The sequence below is a fragment of the Archocentrus centrarchus genome, chromosome 6 (assembly GCF_007364275.1).
Source record: "Archocentrus centrarchus isolate MPI-CPG fArcCen1 chromosome 6, fArcCen1, whole genome shotgun sequence".
Classification (NCBI taxonomy): Eukaryota; Metazoa; Chordata; class Actinopteri; order Cichliformes; family Cichlidae; genus Archocentrus; species Archocentrus centrarchus.
In genome coordinates this window covers 17,112,222-17,118,537 of record NC_044351.1, presented here as the reverse complement: position 1 = coordinate 17,118,537, position 6,316 = coordinate 17,112,222, and positions in this window count along the sequence as shown.

Genomic DNA, 6,316 nt, shown 5'->3' with positions numbered 1-6,316 from the left:
GTGGGGTTAAGAGAGGGGATTGGAGAGGAAAAGCTCATTGCATTATGGGTAGACCCCCAACAGCTTGAGCCTATGGGAACATAACTGAGGCATTGTTCAGGGTTATTTGATCCAGCTCTGACTATGAGCTTTATCAAAAAGGAGACTTGAACTCTAATCTTAAAAGTAGAGAGGATGTCTGTCTCCTGAGCCCAAACTGGGAGCTTTCAGAAGGATCTGAAAGCTGAAGACCCTGCCTCTAATTCTACTTTTGGAAACTCTAGGAACTGCCATAATACAGCACTATGAGATCTTGAAGATATGATGGGCCTTCGTCGTTTAGGAATGAAATGTGAGGAGGCTTACTGGGCAAAGTTATTATAGATGTGAAAACAAGATTTTAGTTAATTAAAATAAAACTAGACCTTTAAAAATACAACAAACTGAACTAATTTTGTGAACTTGGGAAACTAACTAAAACTAAACAAAAATATAGATGAAATTCTGCAGTTTTGGTATTTGTTAGTTTTGATTAAAATGTGTTATCACCACTTGCCTGATGAGGCTTTGATAGGCATCTTTACTGAGACTTTGGATGTCAATGAGACTGTGAGTCAACAAATTTCAAAAGGTTCTGTTCTTCTATTAATATTTATTGTAATACCAACAAATCTTGCCTCCGTCACAGGCCCTCTACACAATAATACTAAAAAAGACTAACACTAAGAAACTAATAAAAACAAAACTAAAACAAAACATTTTCAAACCATAAAAACTAAACTGAAACAAGCAAGCGCACTCTGGAAACTAACTCAAATGAAACTGGGTTAAAAAACAAAAGGTAAAATAAACACTATTGTAACGGGCACTTTGCTTGGTTTTGCTTCCTCTTTTTTGTGTTGGCAGGTTGCCTTAGGCCATAAACTTGTAAAATAATTTCTTAAATTCTTTCTAAGGTTGTCAATCAGGAGACCAGGAAGAAATTCTTTTGTTCCCGGGAATGGGTTTGCAATAGGTTTGATAAAAAAATATGACTCAGAAACACCCATGCAAACTACTCAGAGAAGGAAGAGATGAACATTTATGTCCTTATATAAAGATCACACAGCTGTAAAGTAGCTATTACTCAGCGTCATGAGGGCATGTAGAATTATTCCAAAGAGAAACCTAACGCATGATATCTTTATCTTACATATGGGGATTACTTCTTAGATCATCTCCTGCACATAGCGCTGCTTTCTGGGTCTGCACAGATCCGCATCTATCATGAAGTTGCTCAGTTTTTTATTTTAGCTAATTGAATCTATTTTTCTGTTCTATGAGTTATTACAGTATGATACATGCAATTTAGTGACAGGGAGTGGACATATGGTCTGAGGGCCATGTTGGATTTTAAAGTTCAAAGGGTGACGTCCACAGAGAGGAGTTTTCTATTTCTGTTTGTGGGGTCAAGCAATGTCCAAGTATGCAACATTTTGGATCATTATACAGAAACGTGTTTGTGAAGTATAAGATGAAGGAGAGGTAATGACGGGTGATGATGTTAATTCATTTATTTTGGTAATATGGGTTTCTTCGCTTTTCCTTGTGTCTATCTTATACCAAGAAAAATTACAATGAATATTATAATATATTAGGCACATCAGACTGTAGTCTATGAATTGAGAAGGGTGCGATTTAAGTGTACACTTGATCCCACTTATTTTTAAACATGTAAAAGCATCATCTATGCATTTTGAACCTTGTCATTAAATATTTTGCTTCCTGTAACTTGTTGTAATATATTTCTGTTTTATTATTTTTTTTACATGTACATGTTCAAATCAAATTTGGAGTGTAATTTCCCTATATTTATTATGCAATTCTTTGTGATGTTCATCAGAAAGTCCAGAGGGTGTGGAGAAATAGTAGCAAAAGTGTCTGCTATGGTCCCACATTTTGATCTGAGGGGCATTGATGAGAACGTGACAAAGGACAAGGGGAAAACGCAGACAATGTATACACAAGAGGTAATGAGGGAAGAGTAAAGACAGCTGGGGAGGAAACAACACAGGAAGCAAAACGAAACACAATGCATAAGAGATAAGGAACTAGTAAAAATAAAACAGGAAACAGGTGGAAGCAGAAACAGAAACATATACTTGACACAGCACAGAGAAGGGAGATAAGGAATCCAATCTAAATAAACGCTAACCAAGAAAACAACTAAATTAAGAACGCCTGAAGATACAAAACTGCAAAACTCACAAAGAACAAAAAAAAAAAAAAAAAAAAATCAAAATCAGTCATAAAACAGAACTTAAAAAGACCAAAACCAAAAACATTGGGTCTGTGGCCCAGGACACTTAGATGCAGTGTGTCATCACCACCACTTCATATGGTGTTAGGATGACAGCAGTGCTGTGCTACTTGGATTTAACTTGATCCATAACAACAATGAAAGTAATGCAGTTTTCTAACCCTTAAGGGTTACAGCTTAGACGATAACATTAGGGTTCACAGCAGCACTTTGATTTTTAAAACCTTTTTTCAACATTTTCACTACTCTTGCAACTGTCTCTCTCAGTATAATCTGATCTTATTAGAGTCTCAGCTGAAACATGTTTGCTGTTAGTTGATGTACAAAATACTAAATTAGTATCATTCAGTTCATAAACACAAAGTACCAGCACAAATGCATTTTAGTTGCATGCACATCTCTTATATTACAACTGAGAAATATGCTATGCGTGACCAAGACTACTAAAATTTATTGTATGATGACATGTCAAATGTTATATTGTATCCTTTCGGTAACCAGCAGTCATAAAACACCTGAAATATAACTGGCTCTCCTTTCCTCTGAAATGTTTTCTGTGCTTAAGTTTATGTTCTGGTGTAATGAGTCAGTATTTTAATAATTAACAGAGCAAAACAGTGCTGTAAATTTGTAGGTACAACCCTGTAAATGTTGGGAAATTAAATCATAAATTTGTGACTGTGATATGCATTTTTTCTCTGTCTGCTACAAAAGGTATGTTGCTACTAAAGCAATAATCAGAAAATAAGCCATGAAGGGAGCAGGGTTTTTTGCATTACTGTATGATGCAGCTTTAGGAATGAATTGATAACAAACCATCTGTGTACGTGACACCTGATAAAGGCATAACTATAAACCCGAAATATATTTTTAAAAATTCCTCTTAGATAGGAGAGCAAATAGAGAGCCTTGTTTAAACAGTAAGCATGCAGCCTTACCCTGAAGTTGTGATCTTAGGGAATAAAACATACTGTTGCTGATAACTGATAAGCCTTTTATCTGGAAATATTCATCTACACAGCAAAGGGATGGTGCAATTGACAATGCTAGTTATTGCACATGCTTTAAAATGCTTTTCTTTACATAAAACTCAGCTGAGACAAACTGATCCAATCTACATGTCACATTTTGAGACAGTCAGTATCGATGTAATTGTGACCCTTGGTGCTCTACAAAAGAAGGGAGTAACCACAGAAACACTAAAACTGGGTCAAAAATAATCTTAGAACTGTGTAACAAATAAAAAAAACCTTCCTGTACCCTTCCTTTCTGTTGGATTAAGCTAGATTAATAAATGATTGTTAAAATACTGCTAGTCTGATAAGCTAATATGCTTTTTTTTTTTTTTTTTTTTTTTAGCAGAACTAATATCTGGTGTTGTGTTTTTCTTCATTATAAAGTCCGAATTAGCCACAAATTAGCTTCAAAGCTACAGCTGTTGCACATCTGTTTTATTCCCCCAATTTCTAAAAAAAAAAGCTGTTGCATATTAATATTTATGCCTCTGATGCCAGAAAGGACAATCTACCAAGGAAAAGTTGTTGTTCTTTATGTATTACATGATGGTAAAATATCACCATAATCAGGTTGCCCCATTTCCGGAACAAAAAAAAGCTGTCAATGAAAAACTGCTGAAAGCTTAGTGCTTATATTTAACGGACTCCAAAATTTGCTTGATCCCATTGGAAATGTCTTATTTTTGATCACAAGCACATGACGCTGTTCATATGAGGGATACTCTCAGTCACACACCAAATGCTGTAAATTTAAGGTCTTACAACTGATGCTTTAAATGTTTGTCACATCAGAATCACCAACGCAGATCATGGTGAAATATCCTCTCATATGACCCTCTTGGTTGTTTTTTGTTATTTTTTTCTTTTAATTTCTTTTATGATTGCTAGTGTCATCAGTGCCTTACAGCTGTAGAGACTGGGGTCGTGAGTGAGTTGGATTTTCAGAAGACCATTATTCATGTTCAATTACAGACCTGACATTAATACTTTTATTGACATGATCACAATCTTTTCCTGACCTCAATTATATGTTACTTCCTGTTCACTGATGCATAGGAACACTGACATCCTCTCACTCCCCAAGATATTTTTGAACAGTCCACAGTTTAGCAGGACAACAGCATTCTTTGTGTGATCTTTCCCCTGTGTTGAATTCTCCCATTACAAACATTCATTCATCCTATCTGTCAACCTTCCATCTGTCAACTTCTTAATGAACAGCTCCTGTGGGAATGACAGGAAGTTCAAAGATCCATCCATCCATCCATCCATCCATCCATCCATCCATCCATCCATCCATCCATCCATCCATCCATCCATCCATCTATCCATCCATCCATCCATCCATCCATCCAATTCAGAATCATAAGGAGGCTGAAACCTATCCCAGATCCCACAGGGCAAAAGGTAGGATGCACTCTGGACAGGTCTCCAGGTAGTCCTGTAGGGCTCAAAGATCTTTACAAGTTTTTTGTTTTATTGTGTATTTTTATCACAATGTTTGGTAATATCTGCTCTGATGATGTGGGTTTTTGATCCAAGACCATTTTCTCCTGTGTGAGATTATAAAATTAGAGTATAAAGTGCCATTTCCCCTCAAGTCTCCCTGACTGGGCTGCCTCATTTTCTTTCTTTTCTCTTCATCATGCTCTTTCTTTTTCTGTCAGTGTGAATGTGTGTCTGAGTGTTTCCTGGTGTCAATTGTTTACCTCAGTGAGAAGGTGTTTCCTTAGGTTCCTCTGCTCTTCTGTCACAGCCTTTCAGCTGATCTACTCACCTGTGGCTCGTGTGAGCTCATTAAGGGCTGGCTATTTAAGACTGAAGAATCTCTCAGCTATCTCCAGTTCATTGTGTCAATTCAGGTATGTATGCTGGCTCCTGCTCTGGTTATTCCCCTGTTTGATTGCTCTGTTGGATGAACATTTCTCTCTGTGAAGACCCAGCCACCCCTGACAGCGTGTGTGCCCGCAGAAAAACCACAGCCCTCGCTTCATAGAGATGCTCAATCTGGTTTACTTTTTTTTTTCTTCTCTTCAATGTGTGTAAATAAACCAGTGTGACTCTTTCCAGAGTCCTCATTTGTGAGAAAAACATGTTTGACCATATTATTATTTTTAAATTTCTTCCTCGCATGTCTCCCATTTATGAACATGCAAACAGAAATCACTGAGGAAAAAAAAAAAAAAAAATTTTACCAGTGTGTTATTTCAGATGTGGTGGAGTTGTGGTTGTGGAAAAAATGAGATCGTGCTGCTCTACGGTAGCCTTTTTTTTTTTCCTGTAGTCTTGATCATCGTTTCTGAAAGAGGTGCAATTTAATGCCTGAAGAAACACCAGATTTCTTTGTGTTTTTAAGTTTTAGAAAGTATGCAAGAATTATGTGATTTCAACAAGCACTAGGTAAAAAAAAACAACCAAAGGTGCTAAATATTCTCCGTGACCTTTAATGCACTGATACGCACGTGCACACAGCCATTTCCAGCCTTTTATCAATATAGAACAACACTGAACAGCTATTGGGCAATAAGATAAGGAGCTGTGCGGTTTATTTGTGTCTGACAGAAATGAGTTTTTCCACCGCAGTAAAGAACTCAAGAGACACAATTAACTTTTGTGATTCAGGACTTAAAAATTTGTACCTGATGTAATATGCTTAGTTAGTGATACTGAACTTTGATTGTATTAGAATACAGATCATATTTAAACTCTAATATCTAATCAGCCAGTCACATGGGAGTGACTCAGTGCATTTAGGTATGTAGACATGGTCCAAACAACCTAGGAGAAAATGCCTTGTTGATCCCAGAAGTCAGAGGACAATGGCTCCACTGCTTTGAGCTGATAGAAAGGCAACAGTAACTCAAATAATCACTCACTGCAGCTGAGGTACACAGAAGAGCATCTTTGAATACACATGTTGAACCTTGAAGCATATGGGCTACAGCAGCCACTCCTCTCAACTCTCAAACTGTTGTTGACTGACCATGCCATCCCTCTATGACCCCAGTTTACCTATCTTCAG